Raw genomic sequence first — 19,742 nt, forward strand, 5'->3', positions numbered from 1 at the left:
TGAAGTCTCTTTGGAAGAGCTGATCAGTGCCCTGAGGAGTCATGAAATTGAACTGGATGCAAACGAGCCTCAAAAGAAAGGTAAGTCTATTGCATTAAAATCCAATATCAAGAAATGCACTAACGCTTTTCAGGCTAGAGAAGAAGATCCTGAAGAATCAGAATCTGAAGAAGAAGATGAACTGTCCTTGATCTCCAGAAGGCTAAATCAACTCTGGAAGAACAAGCAAAGGAAGTTCAGAGGCGTCAGAAGTTCAAAGAAATTTGAACGTGGAGAATCTTCTGATGACAGAAGATTTGACAAGAAGAAGGTCATGTGCTATGAATGCAATGAGCCTGGACACTTCAAGAATGAATGTCCAAAACTTCAGAAGGAAAATCCCAAGAAGAAGTTTCATAAGAAGAAAGGTCTTATGGCAACCTGGGATGAGTCAGAAGATGATTCAGACTCTGAAGATGAGCAGGCTAACTGTGCGCTGATGGCGACAGAAGATGACGGATCAGAATCTACATCAGAATCAGATTCTGAAGAGGTATTCTCTGAACTTACTAGAGATGAGTTAGTTTCCGGTCTAACAGAACTTCTGGAATTCAAGTCTCAGATTAGTCTCAAATACAAAAAGCTGAAAAAGCTATTTGAATTTGAAACAAAGAAGCTTGAGTTGGAGAATTCTGAATTAAAAGAAAAACTTTTAAAATTATCCAATAATGTTGGATCTCCTTCTGATTCAGAAAAATCCACTCCTAGTCTAAACCATATTCTGAAAGAATATGATTTAAGTTTCAGGAAGTTCTTATCTAGAAGTATTGGCAGAAGTCAGCTAGCTTCTATGATATATGCTGTGTCTGGAAACAAAAGAGTTGGCATTGGTTTTGAGGGTGAAACCCCATACAAACTTGAACCTGTTGATGAAATGAAATTCACATACAAGCCATTGTATGATCAGTTCAAGTATGGCCACTCCCATGATATTAGGCACACTTCACATGCTCAAAGTTTTCACATAACACACACCAAAAAGCATGTGACACAACCTAGGAAATATCATGAAACTCACATTAAGAATTATCATGCTGTTCCTCCTATTGCTTACAATGTTAAACCCAAGTTCAATCAGAACTTGAGAAAATCTAACAAGAAAGGACCCAAGAAAATGTGGGTACCTAAGGATAAGATTATTCCTATTGCAGATATCCTTGGCTGCAAAAAGGACAAAGCACAACATGTCGTGGTACCTGGACTCTGGATGCTCACGACACATGACAGGAAGAAGGTCTATGTTCCAAGACCTGGTGCTTAAGTCTGGAGGAGAAGTCAAGTTTGGAGGAGATCAGAAGGGCAAGATAATTGGCTCTGGAACTATAAAGTCTGGTAACTCTCCTTCCATTTCAAATGTACTTCTTGTAGAAGGATTAACACATAACCTCTTATCTATCAGTCAATTGAGTGACAATGGTTATGATATAATCTTTAATCAAAAGTCTTGCAAGGCTGTAAATCAGAAGGATGGCTCAATCCTATTTACAGGCAAGAGGAAGAACAACATTTATAAGACAGATCTGCAAGATCTTATGAGTCAGAAGGTGACTTGTCTTATGTCTGTTTCTGAAGAGCAGTGGGTCTGGCACAGAAGATTAGGTCATGCTAGTTTGAGAAAGATTTCTCAGATTAACAAACTGGATCTTGTCAGAGGACTCCCTAATCTGAAATTCAAATCAGATGCTCTTTGTGAAGCATGTCAGAAGGGCAAGTTCTCCAAACCTGCATTCAAGTCCAAGAATGTTGTTTCTACCTCAAGGCCATTAGAACTCTTGCACATTGATCTGTTTGGCCCAGTCAAAACAGCATCTGTCAGAGGGAAGAAATATGGATTAGTCATCGTAGATGATTATAGCCGCTGGACGTGGGTAAAATTCTTGAAACACAAGGATGAGTCTCATTCAGTGTTCTTTGATTTCTGCATTCAGATTCAATCTGAAAAAGAGTGTAAAATCATAAAGGTCAGAAGTGATCATGGTGGTGAATTTGAGAACAGATCCTTTGAAGAATTCTTCAAAGAAAATGGTATTGCCCATGATTTCTCTTGTCCTAGAACTCCACAGCAAAATGGAGTTGTAGAACGAAAGAATAGGACTCTGCAAGAAATGGCCAGAACCATGATCAATGAAACCAATATGGCTAAGCATTTCTGGGCAGAAGCAATAAACACTGCATGCTATATTCAGAATAGAATCTCTATCAGACCTATTCTAAATAAGACTCCTTATGAATTGTGGAAGAATAAAAAGCCCAACATTTCATATTTCCATCCTTTTGGATGTGTATGCTTTATTCTGAACACTAAAGATCATCTTGGTAAGTTTGATTCCAAAGCACAAAAATGTTTCCTTCTTGGATATTCTGAACGCTCAAAAGGCTACATAGTATACAATACTGAAACATTGATTGTGGAAGAATCAATCAATATCAGGTTTGATGATAAGCTTGGTTCTGAAAAACCAAAGCAGTTTGATAATTTTGCAGATTGTGATATTGATATATCAGAAGTTGTTGAGACAAGAAGCAACGCATCAGAAGCAGAGCTTCTCAGAAGCAAAGAATCTGAAGATCAAGTATCAGCTTCTCTGGAGAATCTAAGCATTTCTGAAGAACCATCTGTCAGAAGATCATCCAGACTCATCTCTGGTCATTCAGAAGATGTCATTCTTGGAAAGAAGGATGATCCAATCAGAACAAGAGCATTCCTTAAGAACAATGCAGACTGTCAATTAGGCCTTGTATCTTTGATCGAGCCAACTTCTGTTGATCATGCTCTAGAAGATCCAGACTGGATAATTGCTATGCAAGAAGAACTGAATCAGTTTACAAGGAATGATGTTTGGGATCTTGTTCCTAGACCAGATGGATTCAATATAATCGGTACAAAATGGGTCTTCAGAAACAAGCCCAGAATGAGAAGATGAGAAGTTCTTATGTATGGGTATCTTCTGAAATGAAATCTTTTTTAAGAAGTTCTGATTGAAATCAATTAGAAATTGTGATTCAGTTATTACTAACATTTCATTGTCTAAGTTGATTCAGAATCTCTTCAAAAGCAAAACAGCTGTAACTGGCTATCCAGATGGTAAACACGTGTTCACTATTCCTGGACAAGCGTGCGTGCAGTTGAGGGGACGTCTACTTAGGTAACTGTGCAAATCACGTCTTTTGTCATTATTATCTCTCCTCACGTCACGTAACATTAAATGCTTTTCATCATTTACTCTCTTTCAGTTTTCTTTTTATATTCTTCAAACGTTTCTTTTCCCTCTTATATTTCTCTCACTTTGCATTCAGTTTCTTTTTCGTTCTCTCTCTTTGCATTCATATCATAAACCCTAGCAGTTTCCAATATCTGCAACTTCATCATGAATCCATCGTCAAGCTCTGGGAATCAAGATAATGATCGGAAACAAAAGAGAAAGGCAACTGCTGAACCAGAAACCAAACCAAAAAGAGTAAGGATCACCTATGACCCTCTCAAAGTGAACCCGTTTGAAGCTATGATGTCTGGAAATTACTCTAGACGTGTGTATCAACCCCTTGACGGTACCCCTCAATCACCTCCCTCTTCACAGACCTCCACCACCTCTTCCTCCTCATTCATCCTCTCGGAACCACCTTCTTCACCATCTGATATCTCCTCTCCTTCAACCCATCCATCAGATATTTCTTCATCTCTCTCACACCCTTTTCCCACCAGAACACCTAATCCCTATAGTGTTGTTTTTCCCGACTCCAGGTTCACTGTCAACCCTCCAACCCCTACCACTCAATCATTTCTGGAGCTTTTACATTCTGATGTAAATGGCTGGTTGGAGATTCTGGGTGCTGCTCACCTTAACCATCTGGATGAGTATGCTACAAGCAACCTTTGGGATACCTTTCGTCAGGATTTTCTGGTTAGGGCTACAGACACTCAGAGAAGGATCATGTCTGAAGCTCCTGGTATTCGTGGTCTTCGGTTGGAAGCTGGTGAAAGCAGCTATCACCATCTCATCAGGGACAGAAGTGTTCTTGAGAAGAAGATACCTGCAGATGAGTTGGAAGAAGAAAATCTCTGCAGAGACATCGTGGTGTGGAAACCATGGTTTCCTGTGCTGACTGGAGATTTTCAGTGGCTGTTTAACTGGTTCAGAATGAACCCTTCTGAAAAAGCACCTCACATGGTCTTTCCAGTAGTGGTTTATCCTGCTGAAGTTGCTGGTCCTACTCCTCCAACAAACCTAGCAGCTATTCTTCAAGCGTTGGAAGTTGGAACTTCTGAGCTGCCTGAACCAGAATATGCTAAGGCGACTTCTGAGTCAGACTCAGATGAGGAAATGGAAGATGCACAAGCTGAAGATCTTCCAGAAGATCACCCTGCTGAGATTGCTGTCCCTTTTGGCAGAAATACTGGTGCCTCCTCTTCTGGTGAAACCTCAGCTCTGATGGAGACCTTGGAAGCTCTTCATCAGAATCAAGCTATGCTGGCTTCTCGTTTGGACGCGCAAGAAGTAGCCTATGCTGAGTTTCGCTCCTTCATGGCAAGGCAAGCTACAAGCACTGACGGGATTCATGATGTTCTGGCGCGGATTTTGCGTAGGCTAGGATCTTAGTCCTTTGGTCTTTGTAGTTTTCTTTCCTTGTTGCATCTGCTTGTTAAACATCTTCTCATGTAATTTCTTTTGATTATCAATGAAAAGTTTCTTTGTTTTTACATTCCAGTGATTTTATTTGTCGTTTTATTCATCTGAATCTTTTTAAATATTCTTTTTTGATGTTATGACAAAAAGGGGGAGAAGATAAATGATAAATGATTTGATTAATCTATCAGTTGCTGGGTAAAGCTCCCACACATTTACTAACAAGAACTGCAAGTTCTATATGGTTTAAGTGTTTTCCAGGTATAAAGAAGTGAAGAGAATCTTCAAAGCGAACACAAGAAGCAAAACCATAAGAAGTGTTATTCTGTAAAAAGAATAAGCTCATGGAAACTGAAGCAAGCTGAGTGCTGTCAAGCTTCAGAAATCAGAAGCAAGAAAGAAGAATGAATCAGAAGCACTGATAATAGAATTTGATCCATATTTGTCTATTTGCTCTGACAAAATTCTATTTGCTCTGATACATTATTTTAGCCTATATGGCTCTGATACATATCATGTGTTCTAATATACATTTTATGTTCTGACTCGTTCATGCTGACTTTTGTCGTTTAGTTTTTGTTCTGTAACATTTCAGGATGTAGAGATGCTCTGATGATGCTCTGGTACATTCAACAATGTTCTGATACAAATCTAGCATGAAGTGATGTTGGTAGAAATTCAAAGCTCTGAAGCTATCCGAGGGAAGCAGAAATCAGAAGCTGTGAATGTTCTAAAGATCCAGAAAACTCAAAGCTCTGAAGCTGTCCTAAATGGAAGCAGAAATCAGAAGCTGTGAATGTTCTGAAGATCAAAGAAATTCAAGTTCTGAAGCTGTCTTAAATGGAAGCAGAAATCAGAAGCTGTGAATGTTCTGAAGATCAAAGAAATTCAAGTTCTGAAGCTGTCCTAGATGGAAGCAGGAATCAGAAGCTGTGAGTGTTCTAGGGATCTAAAGAAATTCTAGTTCTGAAGCTGTCCAATGGAAGCAGAAGTCAGAAGCTATGAATTCTCTGAAGACAGAAGCTTATGTGATCGTCTCTACCGAAATAATCAGGGAAGTCTTTTATTAAAGTTCTTCGAGTATTTATTTCAGGGGGAGATTATTTATCTCAGGGGGAGATTGTTAATCTCAGGGAGAGACATATTCATATGCTTATGCTATAGCTGTGTAATTTGTCTTTTGCCGTCTGCTCTTTCTGATCGCAAATTCATATCATTTATATATGTTTTTGTCATCATCAAAAAGGGGGAGATTGTTAGAACAAGATTTGTTCTGATCAATTATCTTAGTTTTGATGATAACAATAATATGAATTTTGCTTAAGATAATATGGTACTCTAATCCAATGCAATTTCCTTTTCAGGAAATATATAAAGAGTATGCATAATTCAGCGCTCAGAAGCTTTGTCTCAAGGGTTCAGCATGCAACATCAGAACATGGTCTGGCAAGACATCAGAAGATGGTCGAAGCAGAATCAGAACATGGGTCTATGGAAGCATCAGAAGAACATGAGATCAGAAGCACTGAAGTTCTGATGGTATCACGCTCAGAAGCACTTCAAGGTCAGAAGATCAGAAGATGCTTTGCACCAAGCTGTTTGACTCTGATGATATTCAAACGTTGTATTCACAAACATCAGATCAGAAGGAAGTACAAGTGACAAGCTACGCTGACTGACAAAAGGAACGTTAAAAGCTATTAAAGGCAACGTCAGTAGACACAGCGTGAACAAGGCTCGAGGTAGTTGACAAAAGCGTATAACATTAAATGCGATGCTGTACGGAACACGCAAAGCATTAAATACACTCAACGGTCATCTTCTCCAACGCCTATAAATATGAAGTTCTGATGAGAAGCAAGGTTAACGATTCTGAACAAAACAACTCATATTAACTTGCTGAAACTCTGTTCTATTCAAAGCTCAGAATCTTCATCTTCATCAAAGCTCACTACATTGCTGTTGTAATATATTAGTGAGATTAAGCTTAAACGTTAAGAGAAATATCACAGTTTGTGATTATAGCTTTTAAGAAGCAATTGTAATACTCTTAGAATTGATTACATTAAGTTGTAAGGAACTAGAGTGATCGTGTGGATCAGAATACTCTAGGAAGTCTTAGAGGTTATCTAAGCAGGTTGTAACTAGAGTGATCGTGTGGATCAGAATACTCTAGAAAGTCTTAGAGGGTATCTAAGCAGTTGTTCCTGGAGTGATCAGTGTGTGATCAGAAGACTCTGGAAGACTTAGTTGCTGACTAAGTGGAGAACCATTGTAATCCGTGCGATTAGTGGATTAAATCCTCAGTTGAGGTAAATCATCTCTGCGGGGGTGGACTGGAGTAGTTTAGTTAACAACGAACCAGGATAAAAATAACTGTGCAATTTATTTTTATCTGTCAAGTTTTTAAAGCTACACTTATTCAAACCCCCCCTTTCTAAGTGTTTTTCTATCCTTCAAAATATACTGCACCTGAAAGTTCAAAGATTGCGATTGAAGATATCCAACCAACTGGATGGGGAGATTCCTTTGAATATAATAGTCAACCAGAAGAGGCTTATCAGCCCTGTCAATTTTCACAGCAGCCTGAAGTTACTGAAGATTTCAGCTTCAACGCATCTATAAAGATTTATAATCCTGAAGATGGTTATTATCACGTAAATGCCATTTTTGAAGATGAAGGGGAAGATGGCCCTGCAGTTGACTCAGAAAGTGTCTCTGACAATGAGTCTCTTCATCCTGAGGACTGGGAATTACACCCTGAAAATTCTGAAGATTGTGACTATCTTATGCTCTTCAAGAAGTAGAAGAAGACCGTTTCAACTCTACAAAGAACAAGGTTGACAAACCAGGACCTTCAAATCCTGCTCGACCAGCGGTCAATGTCAATACTGAAGATAATTCTGAGGAGAATTTTCCTGAATACATAATACACAGAGGAGTTCGTTGCTACTGGAAAGCTGTCGACGTTCCGAATGTTGTTCGCCGCTCAAAGTAATCACCCCGCTGTTATTTTGACCTCCTGCCTGGCCCAAAGCAGAGAGATGTTTTATAGGGCTTTGCTTTTAAATGTTTTGTTCCGCCCAAATAACTTTGTGTATAGGGCTTTGTTTTAAAAGTTTCCCTCTTTGTCCCGCCCAAGACAAATGAGTTTGTGTTTAGGGCTTTGTTTCAAAAATGAATCATAAATAAAGTGTCATTTTGAATTCCCTACACTATGTGTTTTATTTTTTGCTTTTTTCTGGAAATGGTAATCCTAAAAAAACCAAAAAAATAAACTTTTCAAAAAAAAATCTGCATACACTCTTGCATTCATAAATTTTCTGAAATAAATATAAATCATATGTGCAGATTAACTATTGATAAACCCATTGAATGCAATAACCCTATGCCCTCTCCCAACTTTGAGTTTCCTGTGTTCGAAGCCGAAGAAGAGGAAGAAGAAGAGATTCCGGACGAGATCTCTCGATTACTTAAGCACGAGGAAAGAGAGCCATTCTGCCTCACAAAGAGCCTTTAGAAAAGATCAACTTGGGTTCTGAAGAAGACAAAAAAGAAGTGACCATTGGATCGCTGCTTGATGCTGATATCAAGAGTAAGTTGACAGACCTTCTCAAAGAATATGTTGACGTGTTTGCCTGGTCCTACCAAGACATGCCTGGGTTGGATACCAATATTGTTCAGCATTACTTGCCATTGAAGCCAGGATGTCCGCCGGTTAAGCAGAAATTGCGAAGGACTCACCCTGATATGGCTAACAAGATTAAAGTGGAAGTTCAAAAACAGCTCGACGCAGGTTTTCTATTCACCTCAGAGTATCCTCAATGGTTGGCCAACATTGTGCCAGTTCCGAAGAAAGATGGCAAAGTCAGAATGTGTGTTGACTACCGTGACTTGAACAAGGCCAGTCCAAAAGATGACTTTCCATTACCACATATCGACATGCTGGTTGATAACACCGCTAAGTTCAACGTCTTTTCCTTCATGGACGGGTTCTCCGGTTATAATCAGATCAAGATGGCTCCTGAAGACATGGAGAAGACATCTTTCATCACCCCATGGGGTACCTTTTGCTACAAAGTGATGCCATTTGGATTAAAGAATGCAGGCGCAACTTACCAAAGGGCAATGACTACTCTCTTTCATGACATGATGCATAAAGAAATTGAAGTTTATGTGGACGACATGATAGCCAAGTCCAGCACAGAAGAAGAACATATTGAATTCCTTTTGAAGTTGTTTCAACGACTAAGGAAATATCAGCTTCGCTTGAATCCTAACAAATGTACTTTTGGGGTTAGATCTGGAAAACTCTTGGGTTTCATTGTCAGCCAAAGAGGTATTGAAGTAGATCCCGACAAAGTCAGAGCTATTCAAGAGATGCCTGCACCAAAGACTGAAAAGCAAGTAAGAGGATTTCTCGGACGATTGAACTATATCTCCAGATTTATCTCTCAAATGACTGCTACTTGTGGGCCAATTTTCAAGCTTCTCCGCAAAGATCAAGGGGTTGTATGGACTGAAGATTGCCAAAAAGCGTTCGACAATATCAAAGAGTACCTGTTAGAACCACCGATATTGATTCCTTCAGTTGAAGGAAGACCATTAATCATGTACCTTACCGTGTTGGAAGAATCCATGGGTTGTATGCTTGGACAACAAGATGAAACCGGTAAGAAGGAACATGCCATCTATTACCTGAGTAAGAAATTCACAGATTGTGAGTCTCGTTACTCCATGCTTGAAAAAACATGTTGTGCTTTGGCTTGGGCTTCAAAACGTCTCCGCCAGTACATGATCAACAATACTACTTGGTTAATCTCAAAAATGGATCCGATCAAGTACGTCTTTGAAAAGCCTGCCTTAACAGGAAGGATTGCCCGATGGCAAATGCTGTTATCTGAGTATGACATTGAGTACCGTGCTCAAAAAGCGGTCAAAGGAAGCATTCTCGCCGATCACTTGGCGCATCAACCAATTAATGAATATCAATCTCTCAAGTTTGACTTTCCTGACGAAGATGTCATGTACTTGAAGATGAAAGATTGTGACGAACCATTACCTGAAGAAGGTCCTGATCCTGGATCAAGATGGGGCCTAATTTTTGATGGAGCAGTAAATGCTTTTGGCAATGGAATTGGGGCAATCATCATCACTCCCAAGGGTACTCATATCCCGTTCTCTGCCAGACTGCTATTTGATTGTACCAACAACATCGCAGAATATGAAGCTTGTATCATGGGTCTCGAAGAAGCCATTGACTTAAGGATCAAGATCCTCGACATATATGGAGATTCAGCTCTCGTGATCAACCAAATCAAAGACAAGTGGGAAATTTACCACCCTGGCTTGATTCCTTACAGAGATTATGCAAGACGTCTGTTGACTTTCTTCAACAAAGTTGAATTGCATCATATACATCGAGATCAGAATCAAATGGAAGACGCCTTGGCTACTCTATCTTCCATGTTCAAAGTCAATCATTGGAACGATATGCCTACAGTCAGAATTACGCGCCTTGAAAGGCCCGCCTATGTGTTTGCAACCGAAGCAGTCATCGATGATAAACCGTGGTTTCACGACATCAAACGCTTCCTTCAAACTCAAGAGTACCCACTTGGGGCATCAAACAAAGATAAGAAAACTCTAAGGAGACTTTCTGGTAGTTTCTTCCTGAACGGAGATGTGCTATACAAAAGAAACTTCGACATGGTTTTGCTCAGATGCGTGGACAGACACGAAGCAGACATATTAATGCATGAAGTGCATGAAGGCTCCTTTGGAACTCATTCAAATGGGCATGCTATGTCCAAGAAGATCTTAAGAGCAGGATACTATTGGTTGACAATGGAATCTGACTGTTATAAACATGTGAAGAGATGTCACAAGTGCCAGATCTATGCAGATAAGATCCATGTGCCACCGACTCTACTCAACGTCCTATCATCTCCATGGCCTTTTTCCATGTGGGGTATCGACATGATTGGAATGATCGAACCGAAAGCTTCAAACGGTCATCGTTTCATCTTGGTAGCAATTGATTACTTCACCAAATGGGTCGAAGCAGCATCGTACGCCAACGTTACAAGACAAGTGGTTGTAAGGTTTATCAAGAACAACATCATTTGCCGATATGGTGTTCCCAGCAAGATCATTACTGACAATGGTTCAAACTTGAATAACAAAATGATGAAAGAATTATGTGAGGAATTCAAGATTGAGCATCATAACTCTTCTCCTTACAGACCAAAAATGAACGGCGCTGTTGAAGCTGCCAACAAGAACATTAAGAAGATTGTCCAGAAAATGGTCGTCACTTACAAATACTGGCACGAAATGCTGCCATTTGCTTTACATGGGTACCGTACTTCAGTGCGTACTTCAACAGGGGCAACTCCCTTTTCTCTAGTATACGGCATGGAAGCAGTGCTCCCCGTAGAAGTTGAAATCCCATCAATGAGAGTCCTCATGGAGACTAAGTTATCAGAGGCTGAATGGTGTCAAAGCAGATATGATCAGCTGAACTTAATCGAAGAAAAACGTATGACTGCTCTACGCCATGGACAGTTATACCAAGCAAGGATGAAACAAGCTTTCAACAAAAAGGTTCGACCTCGTGAATTTCGAGAAGGCGACCTCGTGCTTAAAAAGATCTTGTCTTTTCAACCAGATTCTAGGGGCAAATGGTCTCCTAATTACGAATGCCCGTATGTTGTCAAAAGAACATTTTCTGGCGGCGCCATGACTCTTGCAACCATGGATGGTGATGAACTCCCATATCCTGTGAATGCTGATGCAGTCAAGAAATACTTTGTCTAAAAAAATACAAAAGAACAGCTCGGTAAGTCGAAAACCCGCAAAGGGCGACTTAGGCAAAAATGAGCGTCTCGGTGGACTGAAAACCCGAAAGGGCGGTCCAGGCAAAAATTAGAGACAATAAACAGAAAAATTTATCCTGGTAGATTGAAAACCTGAAAGGGCAATCTAGGCAAAAATTAGGGATTTATGACAAAGTAACTGCATCAGTCCGTACTTCGTCACCTGAAGAGTCTTTTTCATCAAAGGATCTTCGATCAAATCATCGCCAATCTGAAGCGACAAGCACAGTTGGAACTCAAAGTTGTTAGGGGGAATAGTGGTTATTGCTTTCAATGTAGCCTTTTCCGCATATTTACCATTTCCATCTTTTGTAAATACTCCATGGAATCACGCCTTTAGCTGGTTACCATCCTATTAAATAAATTTGAGCCTTGTGCCCATTTGTTTGCAATTCTTGATTTCTTCTAGCTTGCAAAATGACGCTTTAATTGTGTTATTCACTTTTGAAAAAAAAAGAGAAAAAAAAGTTTTAAATGAATTTACTTTTCTTTTTCAAAATAAAAGTGAAACATTCCTTTGAGTGGTGAACAACCGAAGGAACATCAACAACTATCTCCATAGGATGAATCAAAGATTATGATAGGAAAAGCTCTTCTATCCCCAGTGAAGAAGGTCTTTTATCCCTAGTGACGAACATTTTCTATCTCCAGTGAAGAAGTTCTTCCATCTCAATAAGAAAAGATGCTTATCTTCCTCAGAGAAGTTTAAAGCATGCAACACCATTCATCAACTGTATTATCTGCACCGTGTTGAAGAACATTTGCCAAGTATCTGGTTGTATTGCGACGTCGGTCCTTCTCCAGTACACTTCTTTGTCTGTCAGTTTCGTCAGCATGCATGTGACATTCATGACATTCATCATTCATACATATTAGCATCATTTATGCATTCTTGCATTTTTTCAATGTATGCTTTAAAATCACTTGTTTAGGATATATCTATCCTCAGAAAAAAAGAAAAAAAAAAGAAACAGGTATGGGCATGTCATCTCTCCAGTAGGTTGTCACCCATAAGCAGAAAGAACATCTTCTTTCTCCAGTTCCCCACTGAGATCATTCCTCGTGGAAGAAGGTTGCTTTAGTTTTCTCCTCTCAAAATGAAGGAGAAAATCCCCAGTCGAGTTCATTCCTCATTGGGTACAAAGTCTTGTTTGACTGTTTCTTTCGAATTCGTTCATGGATAGAACCTTGTCTTTACCAGAGATTCAAATTCCGATTCCCCAAATAGAGTCGTGAAAAACAGACAATAAGCAATAGCCTCATCATCCGAGCAGCTTATGTCTCTTTCAAAAGCTTTTTCCTCTTAAGGAAATCAATCATGAAGACCACGTGACAATCAGGGCCTTATTACTGTTCACAAGGCTGAATAACCAGTAATTTCCCTAGCAAAGTCTCCAGAATCATTTTATCACTCGGCTGATAATTGATCTTATCTTCAGAACCGCTATCACGAGGATGGTAGTTGGTAACCTTTTGTTCTGGTTATATTATTTAAACATGCCTGTCACCATGCTGATAGTCGGTAATATTAACCAAACCATTGAAGCTCTTTTTACCATGTCAAGTCTATCACCATGCTGATAGTCGGTAATATAGTTTCATACCTTTCACCTTCGCATTATTAACAAGTCTATCCCTGCGCTGATAGTCGGTAATGTTGATAGGTAAGCTTTTCTTACAAAGCTATCATTCCCCGGTGAAGCATACACTTGCTTTCCCGAAAAGAAAAAACGGATTCTCTTCCTAAAACGGGTTGAGACATCCTTCCTGGTCTCTTGTCCCCAGTGGAGTCAATTCTTGATATCCCCTCGGTAAAGACATCCTTGCATCATTCGCAATTTTGGTATCTTAGGTCCAAAATTCGCGTCTTTTGATATTTAAGTCTCTTCCACCCTATCAAAACGAAGATTTTCAATCTTCATGTCTCAGGTTGAAGAAACTTAAATAGGGGCATCTGTCATACCCCAATTTTTGACCTAAGATACCACCTCATATCATTTGCATATGCATCATTTGCATCTCTAACAAATTGCATAGCTTGTGTTTGCTACTTGTGCTCAGCAGGGTTTAATCAAGAAATCACTCATCAGTGCAAGTAACAATAAATTAGGGTTTTGTTCTCCCTTCATCTCAAAGGAGCTATCTGCATCCACAATCAACATTTGGTACTCAAAAATCCATTTCAACAAACTCAAAGGCTCTGAATCAACCAGATTAGGGTTTTGACTGAAGATAGCATACTCATGACTTTTGCTCAGAATTTGACCTAATGACTTGGGACATGACCTCAGGACCCCCAGGTGCATCATTTTGACCTAATCCATTGGCTCAAGACATCCCCTACACAAGGATTGATCAACAGTGAAATTTCAAATCATTAGATTAGGGTTTTGAACTATCAGGGACTGAAATCAGGGATCACATTTGGGAAACCCTAAAAGGCTCCAGGAGATCACTCAAAGGTTTCAATCATCTTCAAATAATCCCTATGACAATATCCAATGGAAATTGTATCTCAATTCAAGATCCACAGTCATCAATTCCATCAAGTCGACAATTAGGGTTTTTAACCTAATGCACCTGAACAACTGACTTTTTAATCAGAACATGGTGCCACAACTTAAACCATGGCTCAAGGTCCTCCAATAACTCAATGTGATCCATTCATACCACTCATTTGGTGAGGATAGCCTGGTTCATTTGAAATCTCCAGAAACGCGATTCGTCTAAAAAAGTCAACTGTACAAGATCACCATTGACTTTTGGGGAATTTTGGTCAACCATGACTTTTGAAGTTTCAAATCATCAATATATGATATATGAAGTCATTTGATCAAGGAAAATCAATCAAGAATCAAAAAGTCAAAAGTTTGACTTTCATACTTAGAAAAATTTCTAAGTGTTTTTCAATGATTTTTTCCAAACTTTGAAAGGGAATAACTCAAAATTTCACCTACAAACTGAAAAAAACTTCCAACATGAAAGTTGTAGATTTTGATCCAATAAACAACTTTGTCACATATAATGATTTTTCAAAAGATCAACCATTTAAGAGATATGGAGCTTCAAAGTTGGTATCTTGTGAAAATTTCACTTAAAATCTCATTTTCTTCAAAGTTCATGGATCTTTTTCACCCATTTCCTTAAAGGTCTTGAAGGAACTTTCAACTAGGGTTTTGAAGTGTGTAACATGAGCTTTCCAAAATGACCAAGAGCATGAAAAAAAATGGAGTGTAGCCATGGTTTTGAATTTTGACATTAGTGACCATTATGCTTGAATTTTCACCATTTTTTCACTAAGTTTCAATGCTATATGGCCTCTAATGCAAGTAATGACACACCAAAGCAACTTAAAACTACTTGCTTTCTCCCTTCTCCCTATTTCTCATATTGTGAGTGTTCTAGTTACAAAGAAGGAGGAGGTAGTTCTTCATACCTCACTTGAAGATCTTTATCTTCAAGCTTCCAACCACTTGAAGTTCATCTTCAAGTCTCCCACAATCCAAAGAGAGGTGGTATCATCTTCATCAAAGGATCCTACAACAACAAGCAAATTTGTTAGGGAAATTGTTAGTAACAATTCAGGGTTGTTAGTAACAATAAAGAATTCAAGGCGTACCTCAACACTAAACCGGCGAACACCTCCTCGTCGTAGGTAAGTTGTATTCATCCTCATGCTCAAATATTATTGTTTAAATCATTGCTGCAAATATGTTATTATTGTGCATAGCTGAAAATTGAAAACATAGAGGTTGAGTTATTATTGTTGTAAGTAAAAGCAAAATTCAACAATAGCAACAATTCACGACAGTTGCAACAACATCAACATAACAATTCATCAGTTCTCATCAGTTCGTCACTGTTCTGTATCATTCAAACAACAACAATTCAGAAGCAGTTTTGATTCGCCAATTCAGCACAGCAACAAACAATTAGCGGATTCAAAGCATAACAGAAACACTGGTTCAGAATTAAAGCTTCAGCAACCACCGATTCAAAAATTCAGCAACAAATACTATTCTATCAAATTTCCATAAGCAAGGTAAACAACATACCTTCAATAGTAATCCGGCAAAGACCTTATTGCCGCAGGTAAATCAACTTCTCACTTTCTCTCGATATTACTTTTATTTGTTGACTGCAAATATATTGTTCTCGTGCGTCGTCTGAAATTCGGAAGCAGAAAGAGTAAGCTCCCGTTGATATACCATAAAAAAGGGGAAAACGAAAATTGAGAAGGAAACTTACCTGGAATTCACGTCCTCTTCCGTGTGAGCATCAGCGAAATCAAGTTTTATGTTGTTGGGAGATTAAAGTTTCCTTTCGGTTTCACCTTGTTGATATGAGCTTCTGAAAATCCTCCACGGCCGCTAGAAGTCGCTGATGTTGTTGTACATTGAAAGAGCAGAGTGCGTCGGAGAGAGCAGAGAGCGTTGCTGAGAGAGAGGATATTGAATTTGATTGAGAAACCAATGGAAGAAAGTTTGTTGTTGTTGTTGTTCACAAACGAAAAAAACTCGTGAAAAAACACGATGGTGAGAAAGAGGCGCTGCCTCTTGTGTTGGTTTAGGGTTCCAATCAAAACCCAGCAGCTTGTGTTAAGAGGCGGATCCGGGTTCCACCTGACCCGACCCGGTCCGGTCCACTTTTTTTATTTTAATTCAGCTTCTCTTTAATGGGCCTACACCACCATATGTTTTTTAAACACCTCTGGCCCAATTATTTAGTTTTTTTTACTAACTTTTTTCTTTTAATTTTCTTTAAAAAAAGATTGTTTGCAAAAAAGACTTAGTATTTTATTTAATATAGGATTTAGCTTTATTTTCTAATCCTTATTAAAAAACAACAAAAATATATTAGATGCATATTTAAGTTTATGTTTTTAATTATTTTCTTCTTTCATGAAAAATCACAAAAAAATATCTTTATTAGATTAACTTCTTTTGAATTTGATATTTTCATATAATTTTTGTATAGTTAATCATTTAAGTTTCTATTTGATTACTGTTGCACATCACTTGAATTTTCTAACTTCATCCGAGACTTCGAGATTATTTCTCTGTTGTTCTCTGTTTTGTCTGTTTGTTTGGTCTTCCATTTGCTGTAGAAGTCCATAAACAATTACTGGATGATCATGGAATGTTGAACGCTGTGAGCTTATTCGACGTTCTATTCTGCTGGTGTGGATGCTTAATATCTGTTGAGATCCTAATTTATTCCAAGCATCACTTGAGGATCAAGGTAACACCTCAAACTCTGAAATCCGATTTCTCATTCTTCGAGGTAAGCCTAAAACTCAATCAACTGTTTTCACAATAATAATCAATTCACTTTCAAATCATTCAACTCGGTTTCAAAACAATAAACCATTTCTTTTTGGTTTTCTGTTCAAAAAAACTCTTGATCAAATCTTTTTGGATTGATCAATTGATTTTTAAAACAACTGGGCCTCTCGAATATTAGAGAGTATAAGTCCCTTTCCTTTTCTTTGTACAGTTTTTATTTAAACAGAAAACTTCTTTCAAAACAAAAACTTTCAAACTGTTTTCAAACGACGAAACCTCGCGTTTTTAACAAATCAATCAACCATGTTTTATGAAATAAAACATGGGCATCCCTTATGGTATAAGTCCCATTCCTTTGTATAAATTTAGGTTTTTTTATTGTATATATACCTATCTTTTATACCTCGATCAATTTGATTTAAACCCTCGAATAACAAGATCAAAGTTAGGGTTTTTCTTCAAAAATCAATCTGGGCCTCCACATAGGTATAAGTCTCATTCCCTTGCATGAAATTAGGTATTTCATTGTACATACACCTTTTTGTACATACCTCGATCAATTTGATTTTTAAACTCGAATAACAAATCAAAAATGAAGGTTTTCTTTAAATCCTCCCAAAAATACCATGGGCCTCCATGTAGGTATAAGTCCCAAGCCCCTCTTGTAAATATTTATTTACATAGCTTTTGAATAAACTCAATGGGCCTCTCCCCGAGTATAAGTCCCGAGCCCCCGTGTATACAAATGGATCATGCTTACAGGTATATTTCCTTCATAAACTCCATTATATACACACACTTTGTCATATATATGTAATTGTTCATACTTGTTCATGTTTGTCCATGTTTGTTCATACTTGTACATATTTGTGATTGTGTTCAACTTAGTACAACACTAGGTTCCCCATAGCCTCCTATTGGGCTTCGTGCAAAGAATCTCTCTAGTTTAGGTTAGGACATAGAGTATGGTTTCCCGGTGAAACCGCTCTAAGAGCTCAAACCAACTATACCATGCCTCCTCTTGGGCTTCGTACAAACGACTTGTCCCTCCCATAGCCTCCTTTTGGGCTTACAATGCAAGGACCCTCGATTGTCCCTCCCATAGCCTCCTCTTGGGCTTACAATGCAAGGACCCTCGGATAGCCTCCTCTTGGGCTTCGTACAAGGACCCACGGGCTTCTTATAAGCATCCCCAATATCCAAATCAAATACCCTAGGAGATTAGACATTTATCATCTCTATGATAGGAGTATCTCTTCTATATCATCACAAACAATCAATCAATCAATCAAATTAACTTTTTTGCCACAAGGCTGGCTAATCAATCAAACCTTTTTGCCACCATACTGGCTGATTAATCAAAGTTTTTGTCACAAGGCTGACTTCATTGAAACTTTTGCCACAAGGCTGGCTGATTAATCAAAACTTTTTGTCACAAGGCTGACTTCATTGAAAGTTTTTGCCACAAGGCTGGCTAAAAAAAAACATCTTTATCATTCTAAGCACCATAAGTGGCATGGCCCAGGGCTTATAATGAAAAGATTTCAAACAAAATCAAACAGATGTATGTGATGATATAGATTAGATACATCGAACATTTAGATGACATTTGTCTCTTATCCTTTGCTTCCACTAGCATAAGTGGGAACTACGATTGCTCTGACTTTCTCAACATCCCTTTGAGAATACGTAGGCACAAGGTCGTATCCTTGGAGAGCAAAACTTCTCCCTCAAACCACTCAAACCTTAGCACCCTTAGACCCCGAGCTACAGATGCTCTGATTCCCTCTAAGGTATATGTATGCAGAGGATCGCGATGATCTTTGCGAGCATAATCAAACAAACACCCTAGGTCCCACCTATCTCACAAGAACCTCTTCATAACATAGAATGAAAAACATAACAAAGAAACCTATAGAGTACTATAGATACGTTGGGTGCTAATACCTTCCCTTCGTATAACCAACCCTCTTACCCAAAGATCTCTCCCCCACTTTTAAGGTTATTGCAGCTTTTTTCCTTTTTCCTACTTTGGAAACAATAAAAAGTTTGGTCGAAACAAAAGAAAAATCATTTTTTGAGCACTCGAGCCCAAAGAAGGCATCAGGTGTCTCATCCCGAAAAAAGATACGATTTTTCCCCGCGACAATGTGCAAAGGGAAACATGCAATGGAAGGCTATACAAGATAAAAGGAAACATGAAAATAGTACGCAAACATGATAAGAAGAAAAGGTCGAACAAAACAACAACAAAAAGAAAAGTTCGCTCGCTAGGGTGTTCGTACCCTGTGCCTACGTACCTCCAACGTGCAATGGAGAAATCAGAGCGCCGTAGTTCGGCCCAAAAGTTTCTATTTCTATCTCGATTCACGTCTCTTAGAGAAACGGAACCGAGCACCCTAAGGGAGCATGCAAACAAGGAGCATCACAAAGATCCTAGCAAACATGGCATGTGAACAGGCATCACAAATAAGAACATGCGAACAGGCATCGCAAAGATATCATACGAACAGGCATCGCAAACAACATGTAACAGGCATACATGTGCACGTGTGAACAAGCATCACAAAGATATCAAACGAACAGGCATCGCAGATAAGAAGATAGTGAACAAGCATCACAAAGATATCATGCTAACAGGCATAGCAGATAAGAAGATAGTGAACAAGCATCACAAACATATGGCATACAATCGAGCTCCGCTCGAGAAACAAACAAATTACCAAAGTAGTAATCAATGCAAATGCAACACACAAACGAGCTCAGCTCGTAAAGCAAGCAAACTACCGAAGTAGTGACCTGAGAAATAGGGAGACGTTCTAGCTAACGGGGAAAGTCCTCCGAAGCCACCGTCCACGGGGAAAGTCCTCCGGGACGGTTGAACAAGAAAATAACGGGAAATAAACATTCTAGCT

The 19,742-nt window shown here is 38.8% G+C and overlaps 1 protein-coding gene across 1 annotated transcript in view; it reads right to left on the minus strand.

Annotated features, from left to right (window-relative positions):
- The window catches only part of LOC131632560 (uncharacterized), a 44,034-nt gene that overhangs the window by 22,680 nt on the left and 1,612 nt on the right, over nt 1-19,742 (minus strand). The window contains exons 2-5 of the mRNA XM_058903300.1: nt 15,791-15,978; nt 15,598-15,708; nt 15,162-15,272; nt 14,979-15,079 (exon numbers count right to left, since the gene is read on the minus strand). The gene's annotated coding sequence lies outside the window, so the exon portion shown is untranslated. The remainder of the gene's footprint in view (nt 1-14,978; nt 15,080-15,161; nt 15,273-15,597; nt 15,709-15,790; nt 15,979-19,742) is intronic.

This window comes from Vicia villosa, unplaced genomic scaffold (genome assembly GCF_029867415.1).
Source record: "Vicia villosa cultivar HV-30 ecotype Madison, WI unplaced genomic scaffold, Vvil1.0 ctg.000960F_1_1_3, whole genome shotgun sequence".
Lineage (NCBI taxonomy): Eukaryota > Viridiplantae > Streptophyta > Magnoliopsida > Fabales > Fabaceae > Vicia > Vicia villosa.